This window comes from Muntiacus reevesi, chromosome 8, assembly GCF_963930625.1.
Source record: "Muntiacus reevesi chromosome 8, mMunRee1.1, whole genome shotgun sequence".
Classification (NCBI taxonomy): domain Eukaryota; kingdom Metazoa; phylum Chordata; class Mammalia; order Artiodactyla; family Cervidae; genus Muntiacus; species Muntiacus reevesi.
In genome coordinates this window covers 34,077,801-34,100,032 of record NC_089256.1, presented here as the reverse complement: position 1 = coordinate 34,100,032, position 22,232 = coordinate 34,077,801, and positions in this window count along the sequence as shown.

Below are 22,232 nucleotides of genomic sequence, written 5' to 3'. Positions count from 1 at the left end.
AGAGAAAAATGAAAACTCATATCATGGTCTGCTCAGTCGTTTGGGCAAGCAAACTCTGAAAGCTTATAGAAATTCTTGCACTGTGTTTACCCTCCTCCGACAAATTATTTCAATAACAAAGAATTTATTAAGGTCAGTGTCTTCATGTCTTTCCCTCCCTAGGTGTAATATTAGCTTTGCAGTGTAGACAAGCATGAGTTTGAGTATGCCTCTGTAGATGGATGGCCTTATGGTCTCTGGATGAAATGCACTCAATACAGGAGGTGTAAGGTGGTATTTGGTATGTAAAATAGAATCCTAAAATTGTGAAGAAATTCCATCCTAGGAACACCAGGCACCGAACAGTAAACAAACATAAACAAATAAGCTTTAAATCATTCATTTCTGTTTCCAAGAATATTAAATCCACGACTTAGAGGCTTCTTATTTCCTTCCCCCTTTTGGAGGCTGTCCTTCCTTGTCTACATTACTTGATATATGTTGGCCTCTTCACACACTCTACAGTCATAAAAATCTCAGGGAAAACATTTCACCACTTGACAGACCATCTGAACTTGGCTGGCTCCAGGAGCCACGGAGTGCCATCTGTTTACTACGACGCCGTGGGCATCCGGAGGGCTCTTCTCCACGACAGGGATGATGTCAAGGGCTCTGCAGTGAAAGTGCTCGCTCTTGGACCTCTCCAAACAGACGAGATGCTCAAGGACCTTCCGGTTTCCAGGAATCTCCATGGGGCCCCGTTTAGACTCTGTCGGATGTTACTGGAGAAGGAGATGAGGACCACATAAGCAGACATCAACACTTGTCCCTCATCGGGCCCTGAAGTCAGATTCCTCAGGAAACAGACTCTGACACAGATATTTAGGTTCAGGGGATGCACTGGGGTGTGTTTCGGAGGTCCACGTCTGTGGGGGAGTAAAGGAAACAGGACTGGGAAGAGGGAGCGGTCAGACGTGGATGCGCCTGCGGCAGACACCTCAGTCTACTCTTCAGCAAGTCCCAGAGCGAGGCTGGCTCTCCCAGGCTGTACTTGAATCAAAGCAGGGACCTGGCCTTTGCAGCCTTGCATCAACCAGTCACTGGCTGTAGGCTGGCCCGGGAGGAAGTGTGACCTTCTGGGAGGGTGCTCCCTCTGATAATGGCAACCCCAGCTCAAGCTCTTAGCGGAGAGCTCTCAGCAGCAGGGGGGTGGGTGCCTGAGTCTGCAGGGGAAGCCTGGCCATACACAAAAGCATCCCTTCCACTCTCCTGCCCTCAAGAATTCCCAGCTGTCCCAGGAAGCCAGCTCCATATGCAAAGTTTCAGTCTGAACGAATGACCACCGTCTTTAGACATGGGAGGTGCATAGGAAGGCGGGTATCAGAGAGGGACCCCTAAGGGAACAGGAACCTCAAGGGCAGAGACCCTGCAACTACAGATACACTTACTATGAGAACTGCTGCAGAAGGTTTTAAAAGCCACCCCAGATTAAGGACCATCCCAGGGTCTGTGGTGAGTGTGCCCTAAATGAGCAGGCATCCCCCTGGGTCATGAATGAGAAATTAAACAGCAGGGTATCACCAGCATCATTTATACCTGAGGTTCCCTTAAGTTTCCATACAGGTGTCCTGTCCATATCCTGGAGTCCACCTCTGACGTCACCACCAGTGTAATAGGAAAGAACATTTTGTATACTATTACAGATTAGTCACTAAAGGGATGTCACCTGTAAGCTTAAATTATACACAACAGTCCATCTCTGGGATCCCAGGTAATGAGCATGAAGCTAAAATATCTTTGTTTATCCCACAAGAAACATCCTGACTAGGCCCATCTGTGAATGACTGCAGGAAGGAAGAAATCAACACATCCCCTCTGGAGGCTGGGGGCTTCCTAGGTGGCACTAGTGGTAAAGAAACCGTCTGCCAATGCAGGAGACACAAGAGATTGGGTTCGACCCCTGGGTTGGGAAGATCTCCTGGAGGAGGGTATGGCAACCCACTCCAGTATTCTTGCCTGGAGAATCCCATGGACGGAGAAACCTCGAGGGCTACAGTCCATGGGGTTGCAAAGAGTCAGACCCACTGAAGCGACTTAGCACGCACACTCTCTGGAGGCTGATGGGAACCATGAAGTGCTTGACTTTATTCCCTCCCCTTTTAATATAAGAGGAGCCTAAATCCTAACTCAGGCAAGGTGGCTCTTTCGGAAATGAGCCTACCATCTACTTAGTTCGCTGACTTACCAAATAAAGTCATTATTCCTTGCCCCAACTATTTATCTCTTAATTACTGGTCTGTCATGAGGTAAGCAGCATGAGCTTAGACTCAGTAACAGCAGTACCCAAAAAGGTCACAGCTTCCTGCTGCTTCTACTTGGAAGTGCTCTCTGGACCCTGCAGTGATGAGCAGACTGGAAAGACCAGTGTGCGACTACTCCAGGAGAGACCCTCAAATGAAGAGGAATGGAAGTTGGTGGGTAAACACCACCTTCCTCTTGGAGACACAGTTACAGAGCAGGCCCTGCACAGTATCCCCAGTTATCGGCAATGGCAACCCCCTCATTAATACACCATTTGCTTCCCTGGTTTCTCCATTAGTCATGTATGGATGTGAGAGTTGAACCATAAGGAAGGCTGAGCACCGAAGGGTTGATGCTTTTGAATTGTGGTATTGGAGAAGACTCTTGAGAGGAGTCTTTTCTTCTGCAAGGAGATCAGACCAGTCCATCCTAAAGGAAATCAATCCTGAATATTCATTGGAAGGACCAATGCTGAAACTGAAGCTCCAATACTTTGGCTACCTGATGTGGAGAACTGACCCATTGGAAAAGACTCTGACACTTGGAAAGGTTGAGGGCAGGAGGATAAGGGGGAGACAGAGGATGAGATGGTTGGATGGCATCACCGACTCAATGGACATGAGTTTGAGCAAACTCCAGGAGATAGCAAAGGACAGGGAAGCCTGGTGTGCAGTCCATTGGGTCACAAAGAGTTGGACATGACTCAGCGACTGAACAACAAAACTACCTCCACTTTGGGTGAAGCCCAACTTCAGTGGATAATTGAAACATAACTTCATTTTTACTGACAAAGTCTCCACAAGTTGGGTGTAAATAGATCCTTGCTTGGATTGCCTTCTCCTCACATTCTCCAAAAATTCTAGAAAATAATGCCCTCTGGGGGATCCCCTTTCTGGCCCCTTACATATAGAAATGATGGATAGCTAGATATATAGATACTTAGGTACACAGATAGATAGATATTCTGATTTTTTTTTTTTTTTTTTACTATTTTTGCCCATGTATAAAAGCCTGCAAAATTTGTGTTGAGAAGAGATTCTAGCAGTGTAACTAGACTGCATAGTCTAGTGTGACTTTGGCTGTCTGCTGCCCATTCTCCACCCTTCCGTTCATAACATTTTGGATTTCCTTTAAAGACGTGTTCCTGTGCACACTTAGTCCCTGTGGACTCACAAGAGTGGACCCTCCTGAGCCACAGCCTTCCAGAAGCAGGGGATCTTCAGCATCTTGCAGCTGTCTACACTCCTCTCTCCCCCACCCATGGCTTCCTGTCATGTTTAAAATATAACTTAAACTACTTCCCTGACTGCTCTAGAATGAGTGTTTGAGTTTCCTCCCAAATTCATATGTTGAAACCTAACCCCCAGTGTGATGGCCTTAGAGAGTGAGGGCTTTGGGAGGTAACTAGGCTATGAAGTTGGGGTGTCCATGAGTGAGATTAGTGCCCACATAGAGGTGACCCCAGAGCTCCCCCACCCCTCTCATCCCACTGAGAAGATGGCCATCCATGACCCAGGAAGTGTGTCCTCACCAGACACCAAACCTGCTGGTGACTTGACTTTAGACCGCCCAGCCTCCAGAACTGTGGGGATGGATTTCTGTTGTTCGGAAGCCACTCGGTTTATGATGTCCTCTGCTCTCTCTCATCCTTCTCCCACTGATTCCGTTTGGCTCATCTCAGTCTTGCCTCAGACTGTTACTGTGGTACTGTACCTGCAAAATTCTTTCCCCAAATCTTTATTCACCTGCTGCTCCTTCTTTATTTGTTTTTTTATTGAAGTAGAGTTGGCTTAAAATGCCTAGTTAGTTTCAGGTGTGCATCACAATGATTTAGTTATACATAAACACCAATTATTTTCCAGATTCTTTTCTATATAGTTTATCACAAGATATCCAGGATAGTTCCCTGTGCGATGCAGTAGGTCTTTGTCATTTATTTTATAATAGTAGTGTGTATATGTTAATCTCAAATTCCTAATTTGTCCCTCCCTGCTTTCCCCTTCAATAACTGCAAGTTTTTTTTTTCTGTGTTTGTGGGTCTATTTCTGTTTTGTAAATAAGCTAATCTGTATTTTTTCAGAGTTCACATATAAGCATATATGTGTGTGTGTGTATATATATATAAACATATAACCTCCTGAGAAATCTGTATATCTGTATGCAGGTCAAGAAGCAACAGTTAGAACTGGACATGGAACAATAGACTGGTTCCAAATTGGAGAAAGAGTACATCAAGGCTGTATATTGTCACCCTGCTTATTTAACTTATATGCAGAGTACATCATGTGAAAGTTCAGGCTGGATGAAGCACAAGCTGGAATCAAGATTTCCGGGAGAAATATCAATAACCTCAGATATGCAGATGACACCACCCTTACAGCAGAAAGCAAAGGGGAACTAAAGAGCCTCTTGATGAAAGTGAAAGAGGAGAGTGAGAAAGCTGGCTTAAAACTCGACATTCAGAAAACTAAGATCATGGTATCTGGCCCCATCACTTCATGGCAAATAGACAGAGAAACAGTGGCAGACTTAATTCTTTGGGGCTCCAAAATCACTGCAGATGGTGACTACAGCCATGAAATTAAAAAATGCTTACTGCTTGGAAGAAAAGCTATGACCAACCTAGATAGCATATTAAAAAGCAGAGACATTACTTTGCTGACAAAAGTCTTTCTAGCCAAGGCTATGGTTTTTCCAATGGTCATGTATGGATGTGAGTTGAACTATAAAGAAAGCTGAGCATTGAAGAATGGATGCTTTTGAACTGTGGTGTTGGAGAAGACTCTTGAGAGTCCCTTGGACTGCAAGGAGATCCAATCAGTCAATCCTAAAGGAAATCAGTCCTGAATATTCATTGGAAGGACTGATGATGAAGCTGAAACTCCAATACTTTGGCCACCTGATGTGAAGAACTGACTCATTGGAAAAGACCCCGATGCTGGGAAAGACTGACGGCGAGAGGAGAAGGGGATGACAGAAGGTGAGTTGGTTGGATGGCATCACCAACTTGATGGACATGAATCTGAATAAGCTCCAGGAGTTGGTAATGTATAGGGAAGCCTGACATGGTGCAGTCCATGGGGTCGCAGGGAGCTTGACATGACTGAATGGCTGAACTGAACTGAACTATAAGCCATATCATATATTTGTCTTTCTCTGTCACTTGTTATGATAATCTCTAGGTCTATCCATGTTGCTGCAGATGGCATTATTTCATTGTTTTTATGACTGAGGAATATTCCACTATGTATACATGCCACATCTTCATTACCCATTCATCTGTTGATCAAATTTATGTTGTTTCCTTGTCCCGGCTATTGAAAATAGTACATCAAGGAATATTGGAGGAACATGTATCTTTTCAAACTAGAGTTTTCTTGGATATATGCCCAGGAGTGGGATTCCTGGATCATATGGTAGTTATATTTTTAACTCCTTAAGGAACCTCCATACTGTTCTCAAACCTAGTATCACCTCCTCAGAGGAGGGTTCCTTGACCACTCAACCTAAGGTAACAAACCCCTCAGCCACCATTGTATAACCCTGTCCAGTATTTATCACAGCCAGGGCAATGTGAAGCTGCCTCATTTATTGATTTACTCAGTGACTGTCTAATTCGCCTTCAATAGTATAAGCTCCATGACAGCATGGTATGACCCTTGTTTGGTCTGCTATCCTCAGCACCCTAGAGGAGTGCCTAGACTATAGTAGGTATTCAATAAAAATAATAAATGAACGAATGAAATAGTTCCTGCTTATACAGCAAAACATAAGCTTTGAGCAAAAAATATGAAACATCCAAAATGCTACAGCCATTGTTTTCAAACATCTTAAAATCAAAAGACAAAAGTATTAAACATGGTGCTTCGCAATCATTAAGATGAGTTTCCAATCATCCCTCTGCATTATCTACAGATGTAAGATCTAAGGGTCCCGTTGATTCCAAACTTCGTTCACACTATGGATTTCATTATCCCAGGCTGAGTTATTTGTAGCTTTGCAATGTTAAAATAATAACAGGCTAGTTAATAAAAATAATATAATGACAACAAAAGCAAGTTGATGTTGCCATTCTCCTTGATTTACAGGGTCCTCTAGGTGGGGGATTGAAAGGCAGCTGATTTCTGAGTCAGGCCAAGAATTCCATCATAGTTATAGATACTTCAAGCAAATCAGCAAAATGTGCCCTCAGAGGTAACCCATGAAATATGTTTTGCTAGATACTACCAGGCAAGGAGCAGGGAGAAACAGGTGTGCCAGCAGGGATATGCGTTGTTTTTGCAGGACAGAAAGGAGCAAAGGCTGAAAGATTTAGCCTCTCAGAGCGATAACTTTGTGAGTCTGCAGTGATTTATTTGATGGGGAACAGGAGGACTGACCCCCTCCTCCACAGGATCAGCTCCTTGATTATAAACACTCAATAACTTTCAGGTTGAAAATGCATTTTCTCCCCTAGCCTATACGTTTCTGACACTTGCTTTATTATTTCCTATTAGGAAATGCTATTTAATTCCATCCACAGCTTGGCGACCTTTGTGTGGCTTCCCCACTTAGGAAATTTACAAGTAAATCACCAAGAAGTATGTACACATACACTTATAAAATATACATGTGCTTGTAAATGAAAATGCACCAAACGGCAAAAAAAAAAAAAAAAATGCTACATGCATTGCAAAAACCGGGCATATTGTGCATAAGAGGTGGGAGGCAGGTGTTTGGGAAATCTTCACACCATCCCAATATTTTTCTAATGGTTTCCATTTCCAATGCAAGGGAGAATTTGGAAAACATTAGCCACTGTGGTGTGCTCTGAGCTGTGACATGTAGCAGACAACGTGGTGGGTGGGATGCCCCCCTTTTTTCCCTCTAACAAAGAAATAGGGTGAGTTTATTAAAGCATAAATGCCATTTTCATCCTGCAATGATGACTGCGTAGCTGGGATCCCCGAGGTACAGAGGCAGTCAAAGCAAACAGCTGTGCCACCTACTTGCAACAGTTGTACGCCCACCACACAGCTCGGAGGGGAGGAGCAGGTCAAAGAGAGCCATAAAGAGGACGGGGAAGGGGGAGTGCGCATGGGGGGCACCTCTCTGAGCTTGCTTCCCATCGCCCGAGGGAAAATCCAGCCCTTTGGAGGATAGGTATTATGCCTGCGCCTCTCAGAACGCTGGGCATTCTCTTGCAACTCATCTCCTATAAACCACCTACTGCATTTTTACATCCTCCAGTCACACAGACCAAAACAGTGTTTAGCAAATTAACAGAATGCTAAATAAAAGGCGTATCAACCAACCTAGCAGGCAGCCTGTCGATGGCTCTGAGTGGGGGTGGCCGTAAGTGTTGCTGGGGTGGTGAGTGGTGGCTTCAACATCCGAGTCTGCAGGTTTGGGGAAGGATGGGGCGCTCTGGACATGCTGTCATTACATTTTCTTGATGGAGTCCAAGGGTCGCTCCACACCCGCCTGTGTCAGCAGAGCACATGGTGGAGGTGGGGGGTTCCCCAGGAAGGAGTCTGCACCCCACTTTGTGGGTGACCAGGGGCACGTCTCCTGTCCCTCGCCTGGAAGAGGCAGGCAGTGAAGAAGTATCCCCCTGTAGCTAGCCCTCCCCTTCACCTCTTCTGTGCTCCAGGGCATCTCGTGGCAGGAGATTTTGAAGTGAAAAGTCTGAGATGAGGAAAACCAGAGAATATGCCTTTCCTCTGAAACGAGGCTGCCTGCCACTCCTTTCTTGAAAAGGCTCGTGAATGAGCAACGACCCAGCCTGACATGTTCATCTTGTGATCAGCCCCATGCCTTGTGAGAGGACGCGCAGAGCAGGGTCAGGAAGAGACAACGTTCAGTGGTCCCAGCTGGAACTGAACCTGTAACCTCAGTGACGACATGTGCTAATCATCCAAGGTCATGCTGACCTAAGGTGCTGCCCCAAAGGCTGATGCTCAGGGGCTCCACAGTAGCCCTATGCTCTGCGCCCTGGACGGCACTGATTCTCTCCCACTGCAGGCTTCTCTCCCCACGGCCACCTGCTCCCATCAAACGTCCCCTCCACACTGTGTCACAAATATGGGACAGAGGCTCTCCACTTTTAAAAACCACTTCCATTTCCTCAACACCATTCATGGCAGGCCTTCTCTGTGCCAGGCACTCTTCCAGAGAGACATGACTGGATGTGTATGGGATATATCAGTGGAATAAAGTGGTCAAGGATCCCTGCTTTGAAAGAGATTATATTCTAGCAAGAGAAGACAGACAATGAGCAATAAACACAATGCATTAAATAAGAAATGTGTTGGAAAAAGAGAATGTCGGGCAGAATAAGAAGGAAGTAGGATTACCATACACTCTAGCTAGCAATCCCACTCCTGGGCATATATATGGAAAAGACAAAAATTCTAATTCAAAAAGATACATGCATCCCTATGTTCAGAGCAGAACTGTTTACAATAGACAATATGTGGAACCAAACTAAATGCCTGTCAAAAGATGAATGGATAAAGAAGATGTGGTATAAATACACAATGGAATACTCCTCATCCATAAAAATGAATGAAATAATGCCATTTACAGCAACAAGGATGGACCTAGGGAGTGTCATAGTAAGTGAAGTGTCAGTTCAGTTCAGTCGCTCAGGCATGTCCGACTCTTTGCGACCCCATGGACTGCAGCGCACCAGGCCTCCCTGTCCATCACCAACTCCTGGAGTTTACCCAAACTCATGTCCATTGAGTTGGTGATGCCATCCAACCATCTCATCTTCTGTTGTCCCCTTCTCCTCCTGCCCTCAATCTTTCCCAACATCAGGGTCTTTTCAAATGAGTGAAGTAAGTCAAAGACAAATATCATATGATATCACTTATACATCATACCTAAAAAAATGATACAAATGAACTTACTTACAAAACAGAAATAGACTCACATAGAGAATAGACTTATGGTTATCAAAGGAGAAATGGAGGAGGAGGGATAAATTGGGAATTTGGGATTATCAGATACACACTATTATATATCAAATAGATAAACAAAGACTTACTGTACAGGTCAGGGGTCTATATTCCATATCTTAGCATAACCTATAAGGGAAAAGAATCTGAAAAAGAAAAAAAAAATATATGTATCACCTTGCTATACATCCAAAATTAACACAACATTGTAAATCTACTTAAAAAACACGGCATGAGTGCAGAGGTTGAGCAAGTGGCCCCTTTCAAAGATCCGTCAGGATTCTCGTCCCTGAGAAAACCCCGGAGGCTGGACTTGCAGGAGTGGACGGTGGGAGCCTGTGCGCAGCCGGGGCTGAGGCCGGCCGGACTGGCCCGCTCACGGGAGGGTCGCTGCGGCCGGACGGGGTTCGGAAGGGAGCGGCGTGGGGCCTGGCGCTGGTGGAAGCAGACCACGCGGCCCCGCTGAGTCCTCCGAGGACCTGGCTTTGGCACGGAGGGAGAGGGGCCCGCGGGGTCCCAGAGAGAAGCGGCGTGGTCTGACTCGTGCGTTTGCAGGGACTGAGTGACTGTTCTGGGCGACGGGGCTGACTCCAATTCCCCTCCGCGTGTGGGCAGCCGCCCCCTGAGGGCCAGTCTCCTGGGAGACGTGTCCACTCGGGACCTCCGTTTTCTGGTCTTGCACTGCTCCCTCAGTCCGCCTTCTATACTGGTGGATACCGATTCTGACGAGGACCCCTGGGTGGGAAAACCCCAAACCAACAGTTTTGCTCACTTTCCCTATACTGATGATCTTTCCTCCACGAAACTCTCTCATACCTTGATTCTCTTGGTCACCATTCTCAATTCTTTTCCTTGAATCACCTTCTTTCTCAACCTGGCTCTCAGAAATCTGTGCTTCTCAGGTTTTGGTATCAGGTCCTGTTCTCATTGGATATACATTTGGAAGGGGAACAATTCCTTTCTTTTCCACGAGCTACATTTTCATCGTTTTGTTGATGATGGTGAAGTTGTTACTTCCATCCCGAATCTTGCTCCGGACATCCAGAGCCATACACAACTGCTTTATTGGACATCTTGACTTGGCAGTGGAAGGACCCACGTGTCTCTGAAGGAGAGGTTCAGAAACAGCACTCCAGGGGGAAGGGAAGGACTGGATTGTATAGAAACTGCATATGTACTGCACGGGTTTTTTTTTTTTTTTTTTACTACAACTGTGTGTATAATTGGGGTAGCCAAACAAAAAGCTGATGAAAACCAGGAGAAGGCTTTGAGCCACTCCGCCTGTGTACAATGTTCAAACCTCCATCCACAGTTCTTTAAGCATTCTATCAAGAATAGCAAGGAGAAATATGAAAGCCTCCCTAAGCAATCAATACAAAAAGGAATATTGAGGAAAATAGAGGAAAACAATAGAATGAGAAAGACTAGAGATCTCTTCAAGAAAATTAGAGATACCAAGGGAATATTTCTTGCAAAGATGGGCACAATAAAGGACAGAAATGGTATGGCCCAAACAGAAGCACAAGATAAGAAGAGGTGGCAAGAATACACAGAGGAACTATTCAAAAAATATTTTAATGACTCAGATAACCACAAAGATGTGATCACTCACCTAGAGTTAGACATCCTGGAGTGAGAAGTCAAGTGGGCCTTAGGAAGGATGACCACTATGAACAAAGCTAATGGAGGTGATGAAATTCCAGCTGAGCTATTTCAAATCCTAAAAGATGATGCTATGAAAGTGCTGCACTCAATATGCCAGCAAATTTGGAAACTTCAGCAGTGGTCACAGGATTGGAAAAGGTCAGTTTTCATTCCAATCCCAAAGAAAGGCAATGCCAAAGAATGTGCAAACTACTGCACAATTGCACTCATCTCACACACTAGCAAAGTAATGCTCAAAATTCTCCAAGCCAGGCTTCAACAGCACATGAACTGTAAAATTCCAGATGTTCAAGATGTATTTAGAAAAGGCAGAGGAACCAGAGATCAAATTGCCAACATCTGTTGGATCGTAGAAAAAGCAAGATAATTCCAGAAAAAACATCTATTTCTGCTTCATTGACTATGCTAAAGCCTTTGACTATGTTGATCACAACAAACTATGGAAAATTCTTGAAGAGATGAGAATACCAGACCACCTTACCTGCCTTCTGAGAAATCTGTATGCAGGTCAATAAGCAACAGTTAGAACTGGACATGGAAAAACAGACTGGTTCAAAATTGAGAAAGAAGTATGTTAAGGCTGTATATTGTCACTCTGCTTATTTAACATATGCAGAGTACATCATGAGAAATGCTGGGCTGGATGAAGCACAAGCTGGAATCAAGGCTGTAGGGAGAAATATCAATAACCTTAGATATGCAGATGACACCACCCTTATGGCAGAAAGTGAAGAACTAAAGAGCCTCTTGATGAAGGTGAAAGAGAAGAGTGAAAAAGTTGGCTTAAAACTCAACATTTAAAAAACTGAGATTATGGCATCCAGTCCCATTACTTCATGGCAAATAAATGGGGAAACAATGGAAACAGTGACAGACTTTATTTTCCTGGGCTCCAAAATCACTGAAAATGGTGACTGCAGTCATGAAATTAAAAGACACTTGCTCTTTGCAAGAAAGCTATGACAAACCTAGACAGCATTTTGAAAAGCAGAGACATTACTTTGCCGACAAAGGTCCATCTAGTCAGAGTTTTCCAGTAGTCATGTATGGATGTGAGAGGACCATAAAGAAGGTTGAGCACTGGAGAACTGATACTTTTGAACTGTGGTGTTGGAGAAGACTCTTGAGAGTCCCTTGGACTGCAAGGAGATAAAGCCAGTCAATGCTAAAGGAAATAAGTCCTGAATATTCATTGGAAGGATTGATGCTGAAGCTGAAGCTCCAATATTTTCACCACCTGATGTGAAGAACTGACTCATTGGAAAAAAACCTGATGCTGAGAAAGATTGAAGGCAGGAGGAGAAGGGGACGACAGAGGATGAGATGGTTGGATGGCATCACTGACTCAGTGAACATGAATTTTAGTAGTCTCCAGGAGTTGGTAAAGGACAGGGAAGCCTGACATGCGGCAGTCCATGGAATGGCAAAGAGTCGGACACGACTGAGCGACTGAACTGAACAATGAGCCACTCCAAGCTACCTGTGGGCACCACTACTGATATTAGATGTGCATATATATTCAAACAGCTTCCCTGGTGGCTCAGTTGGTAAAGAATCACCTGCAATGCATGAGACCCTAGTTCTATCCTGCGTCAGGAAGATCTCCTAAAGAAGGAAATGGCAACCTTCTCCAGTATTCTTGCCTGGGAAACCCCATGGAAAGAGGAACCTGGTGGGCCACAGTACATGGAGTCGCAAGAGTCAGACACAACTTAGCAACTAGACCACCAACCACTACCACATATATTCAAAACTCGGTGAAACAAATCTAAATCCTCACCCCATGTCCCCTATCTCAGAGAATGGGACTTCCATCTAACTGGGCACTCAAATCTCAAACTGAGAATCTTCTCTCATTACTGATTATAACCTCCTCCACCCAGCTTTTTATTCTGGGTCGTGAACTCTGAGATTAGCCTCAGTCCTCCTTGGGGCCATGGCCTCTAACCTTGCCTGCAGGCTCCAAGGGTTTGGCTCCTTCTCCTGCCTTCTCAGGGACCAGCTGGAGTCCTGCTCCAAACCACAAAATTACCCTGAATCCCTATGATTCCTCTCATACAACCTGACCACTGCCCACAGAATCCTGCTTCTGTGTCTTGCTCATGAGATCAAATCTTGGCCGGCTCCAGTCTAGAGCAAGCCTCATTCTCTGGACCACTCCCTTCAAGGGCCAGCTCTATGTATGTGAAAACTCCAAGCTGCGGCCTCTTTTCTATGGCTTCCACCAAAGCCCTAGCACATTCCTCAGCTCAGCCGGCTTCTCAGTTATGCCAGTCTGTGTTAGTCAGGTGAGGACAGACTATTTGTAGCAAAACAACCCAGAGCGAAGTGTAACACAACAAAGGCTTAATTCTCACTCAAGCCGGAGTCATAAGTAGGTCAGGGAGTTTTGCACAGTGGTCTTTCAGATGGCAAATCAAGGACACAAGTTGATTCCCCTCTGCTGGCCCATCACCACCAACGCATGTTCTGTAAAATTGCCAAAGCAGGAAGGGTGCAAGCCCAAAGAACATGTGCCTTCTCATAAGTGCCTGGGACCAAAACTGACATGACACTTTTATTTACATTCCATTGGTGAGAATTAGCCATCACCGATCTGCCCCAGGGACTGGGAAATAAAGAAGACAGGGTTGTTTGGTGAGCACTAATTAATATTATTTCACAAATGTTTAATTATTACAGGAAGCTAAACCTTATCACTAGGATCTGAAAGAGCTAAAAAGAATTTAATAAAAGTAAAAGAACCTTTCGGTAGATCTAAGAGTCAAACCCATGCGCATCTAACCGGGCAGTAAACAGCAGGCTGACTCGAGGGCACCTCTGTGTGGGGCTCACGCTTGGCAGCTACTTCAGATGCTGACCCACACAGAGAGAGTCAGCTTGCAGAGATGTTTGCTGATAATGAATTGGTGGCTTGTTTATATTTAGAGTGAGACTGAGTAATTGATGGCTATCTGACATACTGGCAGAAACCACACAGACATTCTGAAAAGTTCATGAAAAAACACATGCCTAAATACAGCAAGATTCCCTGTGGCTTCTTCCCGCCTGCAACAGAATTAAATAAAGCTGTATCTGACCATTTTCCTCGTGGGCATCAGGGACCCCGACCAAGGCTCTCTGTCTCCCTCGACTTTAACAGGCCCTGTGTCTTTGCACTAACTGAGTTTTCTCAGACTGCCACAGGGGCAGCAGCTTGAAGGAGATGGGAGATCAGATCTGAGATGCTGTGGGGTTGTGCTGGGCTCCTAAAAGTCTTTGCTTGACCTCAGAACTTCAGGGCCTCGGATTCATAATTGAAATTTTGAAAACCCCATGTGTTCATACCAAGCTATCTTATCTGTGCATAAGGAGTGAAAAGGGAAAGTGAAGTCGCTCAGTCATGTCCCACTCTGCACTCTCATGGACTGTAGCCTACCAGGCTCCTGGTCCATGGAATTTTCCAGGCAAGAGGACTGGAGTGGGGTGCCATTTCCTAAGGGGTAAAAACCATCAAAGGCTCCGAAGGTCCAGAAAACTGCACGAATGAGAGGGACAGCCCACGTGCTAAGCACGTTCACCACCCAGTTCGACCTGATTAGAGACAAGAGCGGTGGTTCTCAAAGGTCGGTGGGCATCCGCATGGGGGGCGCTGTTAGAATGCACAGCGTGGGCCGCGGCCTGGACTGTCTAAGCGTCCGCACGTGACGCTGACGCTGCTAACTCCGGACCGGCTTTGAGAACCTCTGGGCAAGAGGAGGGTGGGCTCACTGTGTTACTAGAGCATCTCCTTTTTCAAGAGAAACCAGAAATCTGGATTTATGTGTGAAATCTTACGATTTTTAAATTCCTGGCAGCAAATTTAAAAGTATTTTTAAAACACCCTCTGAGCCAGAGTCTTTGAGCTAGATTTTTTTTCCCTTTAATCTGCCAGTTCACAACTCTACTGTAAGCGTTGACCAAGGAATCACACACATACACGTACACACACACACACACACACACACACGAACATGCAAATACATGCACACACCTACATGGCTTTGTATGGGAAGATACCACCTTTATTAGTTATCCTGCTATGATCCCTGTCATCCCAAGCTAACTGTGCCTTGATGCAGGTCACCACTGTTATGGGTATTTTACCTTTGACATTCCCAAAGTAAGCATCCCAAAGCCTTTATACTTGAATGACTTTTATATGGACTACTTTTTGAAAGCTTGGACTCAAAACATTTCCTATAACATCTTAGAGTCATGTTTCCATAAGCACTAGGTTCTGTGTGCTTTCACAAGCATTTATTGGGCACCTTCTGTGCGAGATGCTGAGTCAGATGTGGACGCTCTTGAGATCTGGCCTCTGCAGCTCTGTCCAGTTCTGGGTTCAGTGTCATTTGGAGAGAGAGGGGGGCATGTAGAAGTGAGGAGCGATGTAGAGGCAAGCCACCAGCCTTCATCTATTTCATACACACTGGGTTCCATTGAAGAGTTCATTTGAAGAAATTGTCTCTGCATAAAAATTTTGACCATTCATTTAAACAGTGATTAAACAAATCAAATACTTTTTGATTCCTTCTCTTCAGATGGTCACTCAGTTGTGGCCGACTCTTTGCGACCCCATGAACTGCAGTACTTCTCTTAGATGGATCCTTCTCTTAGATGGATCCAAACTCTGAGTCATTTAGTCTCCTTTAATATGACTTAAAGTTTGAAGAAAAATCCACGGACAATAATGATTTCTGGTATGGGAAAACCTGGCTTAATATTCTGACAATTCTAATCAGACTATGTCAAAATATGATAGAATTATTTTTACTCCATTTGGAAGACAGAGAATATAAAATTATGGAAGGTGCGTCTAGCTTGTTGTCATCATACAACACATAGATACACTTGGTCTGCACATGACGTTCAAATAGGGAATGACTGTAATATACATCTCAGAGTTCTTGCTTCAAGTATGGTCCAGAATTACCCCAGTATGTGATTCCTGCCCCTTGATTCTATTCCTGTGCCTAACTTAAGGGGAAATTTTGCCATGATAAACATCCAAGGACATATTGTGGCAAAACGTGAAAGTGTCTGAATGAGTGGAATTGCTGTCTTGTCTTCTAAAAAGGGCATTTGATCAACTTCATCTGAATCATGGAGTCCTAAATTACATTACTCCTCTTTTTATCAATTAAAATATATAATTTCTGTATAATGGTCCCTCTTATCTATGCTTTCCTCCAGACAGAAAAAAAAAACAGCAGAGACACAACAAAAGGATAGCTCTGATGGCATGAAGTTCACATTCAGAAAAACATGCTTTTTTATTGTCTCCGCCTGGACATTTCCATGCCCTCATTTAAGCAGAAAAATCTGCCTTCCATTGTTAAAAATGCTTCTGGTGAATTGACAAAAGCACTGAAAATGAAATCTTTGAAACCCAGAGTCAAGTGTAAAGGAGCTCAATCAGAGCCAGGAATGGAAGAGATTACAGCCGCGCTGGGACAACACGAACCTCTGTTCCCCTATCTTGTACCCCAGAGACCAGTCATTTCTGCTGCCGGGACATCTCCCTGTGTGGCTCTCCTGCCCTCCCTGCTGAGAGCAGAGGTCCCCACACCTGTGTGTTAGGCAGTGCGCCCCAGACTCCAAGAAGAATTAAAAGGATGACAGGGGGCTGCTGCTGTGATGCTCTGCTTGGAGGAGGGAAGTCCGCTCAGGTTTGGAAAATGCAATGTATGTGCCACTGAGACTGTTCTGATTGTGTCCGTCTTAGAAGGGAAGGAAAAAAAACATGTATTGCCATCAGAGGATGTCCAGGGAGAAAAAAAATCATAATTTGTAATGAATCTTTAACCTATTTAAAGTAATTAAAGATCGACTCCATATGCGAGAGGGAGCCTTTGTCTCTTTACTCTCCTAATTAGTCCCTCTTCTCCTTCGCTGTTTTGATCACTGCGGTACTCAGGATGCCTCCTAGAATTTGCTTCCCCATGATGATGAAAGGGTGTTGCTTTTGGCACACCTCCAATTGTCTCCTTGCTTCAATCGGTTCCTCCCTTTGCCTCCAAACCTCATCCCATCTCTTCTATCTGGAGAGGCAGCTCACACTTCCCCCCACAGGCCAGTTAGACGTCCTCCACCTCAAATGCAATGGAGTCTGCTCAGCGCAAGATCCTGACGGCCATTTGGAACCAAGAACTTCAACAGACCTGAAGAAAATAGATGTCAGTTTCAAAATGTAAAAGGCACACAAGCCCCTCTGCCTCAGCAGTCCCACTTGTAAGAATTTAGCAGTTGCTCAGAGATATATGTGTGACTCCTAGCATGTTTGCAAGATCAGAAGTGGAAACAGTTGAAACATTCATCACTCTAAATGAACTCTGCTCCAACCATGCACTGCATGAACTTTAAAAAGGCTGGGCAGCTCTTATGAAATAATTTGAAATGATCTCCAGGTAAAAGGGAAAAACTAAGGAGCAAAACACTAAGGAAATAATTATAATTATTTAAAAAATTAGGTGTATCTACACATATATATGCATAGACCATCTCAGTAAGGATACAAAAGAAAACAGATTAAAGGATTCTCCATGTCCACTAGGACATGGAACTGAGGGGCAAGGAAAAGTGGGAGGGAGACTTCTGTTTTGCCATCTTAACTATTTAAATTTTTGAACCAAAATCAAATAAATTAATCAAGAACTAACGCATATGCTTGGACCAAGATGGCTTGCAGGGAGCTGCTCCATAAGGAAGGCTTTCCTGCCCTAGACAAGCCCCAATTTAATTCTGTGAGTCTAATTACCTGAATTACACTTTGCCTTGTTTCTGATAAAATCCTTCAAGGGACTCCAACAGTGAATTCTGAGCATGGATGTCCCACACACAACACTCAGAGGACAAGATGAAGATGTCCCTCTGAGTCTCCTAAAAGACAGCCTGAACTTGCGTATTGGTGCTTTATTTGGAAATTACAGTCCCGGGATGGGAAGAGTGATGAAAAGGGGTGTGAGGCAGGGATCAGTGGACACAATACCAGAAAGTCCATTACCGCATGGGCCACAGCTCACGACAAACCTTGAAAGAGACGCCTCTGGGTGCCTGGACGATGAGGGACATATTCGGGCTTTGCAGTGAAAGGATTTTCAGTAAGCCCACCAGAGGGAGGGAAGAAGGGGAATTTATCTGCTTACTTCCCGCCTCCCTCCGTCTCCATTGCTCGAGTTGGCTCCACAGGAAGGCAACACCCTGAACTTCTGGGAGCACCACTCAGCCCTTTGAACACAGCATGTCGCTGGCGCCCAGAAGTGGTGAGGAGTGATAAAGTCTGGCTGGCAGGCTTGGCCTCAGGCGGCAGCAGCACAGCAACCCATGTGGAGTCCGGAGGTGCGGAAGCAGAGCTAGTGGTCGGGGTCCAGAAGGCAGGTTAGCCCAGAGTCTGATGAGAAATGGACGGCATGTCTGACACAAGAAGCAAAAACTCTTTGTTCCCTCAAAAGAATTTTGTGGGAGGGGATAAACTGACTCTCCCCTAAAAATGAAAGTATGCAGTGCTTTCAAAGAGAAATGCCCTGTGCCTCAGACTGTTAGATCTGCTATAGCAAAATATCACAGCCTGGCTGTCTTATAAATGTCCATAATGTATTTCTCAGAGTGCTAGAGGCTGAAAGTACAAAATCAAGGTGCTGGCAGAGTGGGGTGAGGACCCTCTTTCACAGGGTTCATGCTTGTGACCTCACATGGTGGAGAAGGTGAGGAAGTTCTCTGGAAGCTCTCTTATAAGGACATGAATCCCATCCATGAGGGCCCCACTCTCCTGACTTAAGCCCCTCCCAAAGGCCACACATACTAATACCTCCTATCCCCATTGCGGGTTAGGTTTTCAACATTCAAATTCTGGGTGGGGACACACACATTCAACTCATGGTACATTGTCTGTTAGCCTTCACCACATAACAAGTCATTCTGAAGCTTAGGGACTTAAAGCAAGAACCATTCCATTTCTCCTCACATGTCTGAGGGAAGATCCCCTGGAAAAGGGAATGGCTACCCACTCCAGTATTCCTGCCTGGAGAACTCCATGGACGGAGGAACCTGGCGGGCTTACAGTCCATGGGGTCACAAAGAGTTGGACACGACTGAGTGACTAACATGCACACAAGTCTGAATGTTGATGGAGGGCTGGACGGGTTGTCACAGTTGAAGGTGGGAAGGCTGTCAGTGGGTGCTGGATGTCAACTGAGGTGTCTCTCATCCTCCAGAAGACAGGCCCCAGCTTCTTCACACAGTGAGTTCCCAAGGGTAGCAAGACAGGTAAGGTCCATTGTGCAAGCACCTTTCAAGCCTTTCCCTACACCCTATTTGCCAACGTCCCATTGATGAAAACAAGACCAGATTCCAGGAGTGGGAGATAAGATTCACCTCAATGGCATTCACTCCAGTACTCTTACCTGGAAAATCCCGTGGACAGAGGAGCCTGGTGGACTGCCGTCTATGGGGTGGCACAGAGTCGGACATGACTGAAGCGACTTAGCAGCAGTAGCAGCTTGATAGGAAAAGTGGGAAGTTATATCGCAAAAGGATATGCATCCAGGGGTGGGAAAAATCTGGGTCTATTTTGCAATTATGACAATCTGCCAAGTACTCCAGCAATGAGAACTGTTCCCTTCACTGTCTTTTATAAACAGGGTTGAAGAAAGTAATTTCCTGATCACCTTTAGCACTAGAAGGTCAATTCCATCTGTATCTAAACCAATTATTTTGGGTGTTTTCACAAAGAGGCAGGAATCCTAAAGATAGCAGGCAGCTCTCGCCTTCTTCACAAGACCTTGATAATTCACAATTCAGTCATTCAACCAGATGTTCAGAACGCATGACCTCATGTTGAACTCCTTAGCCATAAAGAGTTTACAGGATGATTATTTACACCAGTATGATTACTTATGCTCATTCTTACTGACGGAATAACTAACATTCTGGCAATTTGCACAGAATTTTATGAGAAATCCATTGTAGTCAGCCTAAAATGACTAAAATGCCATAGCTACAAAGAACACCATTCCTCTCCTCTCTGTTAAAAGATAATGAGAATCTTTCACTGTATAGAAAGCTAGGTGAAGATCTCAAGGTTGTCCATCACCTTGAGAAGATTTGGTATGATTGACAGTCTAAGAAGTTTCTCCCTCGATGTACAGATGTCTTTCAAATCTGGATAAACTGGCCCAAGCCCTCAAGCCGCACCCTCGTGATTCAAGCAGTCGAGTGTCCCCCAGTTCACTGAAACACTGAAGATTCTGCCTTGTTCTTAACCATCCTATTACTCTCAACTTTTTAATTGAGTGATTTATTAAACAATTGTTTCAAATAATTATTTTTCATTGATTGCTACAACTGAAGTGATAAAAAAATAAAATATGTTTGGTTATCACTTCTAGTTCAATTCAGTTCAGTCACTCAGTTGTGTTCGACTCTTTGTGACCCCATGAACCACAGCACACCAGGTCTCCCTGTCCACCACCAACTCCCGGAGGTTGCTCAAAATCATGTCCTTCGAGTCAGTGATGCCATCCAACCATCTCATCCTCTGTCATCCCCTTCTCCTGCCACCTTCAATCTTTCCCAGCATCAGGGTCTTTTCCAATGAGTCAGCTCTTCACATCAGGTGGCCAAAGTATTGGAGTTTCAGCTTCAGCATCAGTCCTTCTAATGAATATTCAGGACTGATCTCCTTTAGGATGCCACAAGGAAAGCCCTCACTTATAGGCATGATTCATTATCTAAATAATGATCGATAGCTGAAAATAGTGATTTTGAGCTCATCTCCTTGACACCTAGATGACAGGCATAGGCTCACCATGATAGGATGGGGATGGGGGGTGGGGGTAGAGGGGACTAAACACAGATTCCCTTTGCTCCTAACATTCTGATTCAGAAGACATGAGATGAGAAGGAATAAGCAATCTTAACGAACTTCTCAGGTGATTGCAACATCCACTAAAATCAGAAAAACACAGCCTAGGGTTTGTTAATGGCTCCAGTGAGTGTCAATTTTTTAGAGAAGGTTTACATCAAAAGTTCTTCATATATAAAATAGATAAACAATAAGGACCCTACTGTATAGCACAAGGAACTATATTCAGTATCTTGTAATAACATATAATGGAAAATAATCTGAAGTGTATATACATAATATATACAACTGAATCACTTTGTTGATCACCAGAAACTAGCAAGACATTGTAAATCAACTATAATCCAAAGGAAAGGGGGGGAGCTCTTACAACAGTCATCCACATAGACTGTGGTTTCTCTTACAAGACAGATTTCACACACACACACATATTCTTTTTCATATTTTTCCTTTATGGCTTATTGCAGGATATTGGAAATAGTTCTCTGTGCTAAATAGTAGGACCTAGTTGTTTATCCATTCTAATATATAATAGTTTGCATCTGCTCATCCCAAACTCCCAGCCAATCCCTCTCTGCCCACCCTCTTTAGCACAAGTCTATTCCCTGTGTGTGTGAGTTTGTTTGTATTTCATGGGTAAGCTCATTTGTGTCATATTTTAGATCCCACATATAAGCGATAATATATGATATTTGTATTTCTCTGTCTGGCTCACTTCATTTAGTATGATCATCTCTAGGTCCATCCAGGTTGCTGCAAATGGCATAGTTCACACTTTTTTGAGGCTGGCTAGCACTCCATTGTTTATATACACCACACCTTCTTAATCCATTAATCTATCAGTGGACACCAAGGTTGTTTCTATGTGCAAGATAAATTTCTAGTTCACTGTATAAATTTATCAGGTCATTAGAGGAAGGAGGCTGTATGTGTTTCCAAGTCTCCATGTTTCTCTTTTCTGTCCTCGTCTAAGTGTGAAGAAGGAAGAAGTGAAGAGGAGGGGAGAGGGGAGGGAGGAAAGGGGGAGAGTGTGTTTTGTCAAGTCTAAATTCTCTACCCCTCTCTGGACTTTGTTTTGAATCAGTTGCATAATGTCTGTTCAGTAGGTCCCTGAACAACTATATACAGTTTGTTGTGAAATACAGTTTTGAATCATAACTGCCTGATATCTCACCACAAACAGACTCTTCTTAAGATCAGGCATGTATATTTTTTTAAACTTTCCAAGTCATTAAAAAATGTAATCAGATCTGGCAATGTACTTCAAGCCAAATCTATTCCAAAACTTTAATGTTAATTATTACATGTGATGAGTTCTTAACAAGGTGATTTACAATGATTTTTCCAGTAAGATGTTTTGGCTCCTATAACCACTCCAGAGTCCAGACATAGAAAGCTATACCAAACCCAGGTTACACAGCCTGAGATTTAAAATTAATTTCTTACATGTTCTTCACAAATTA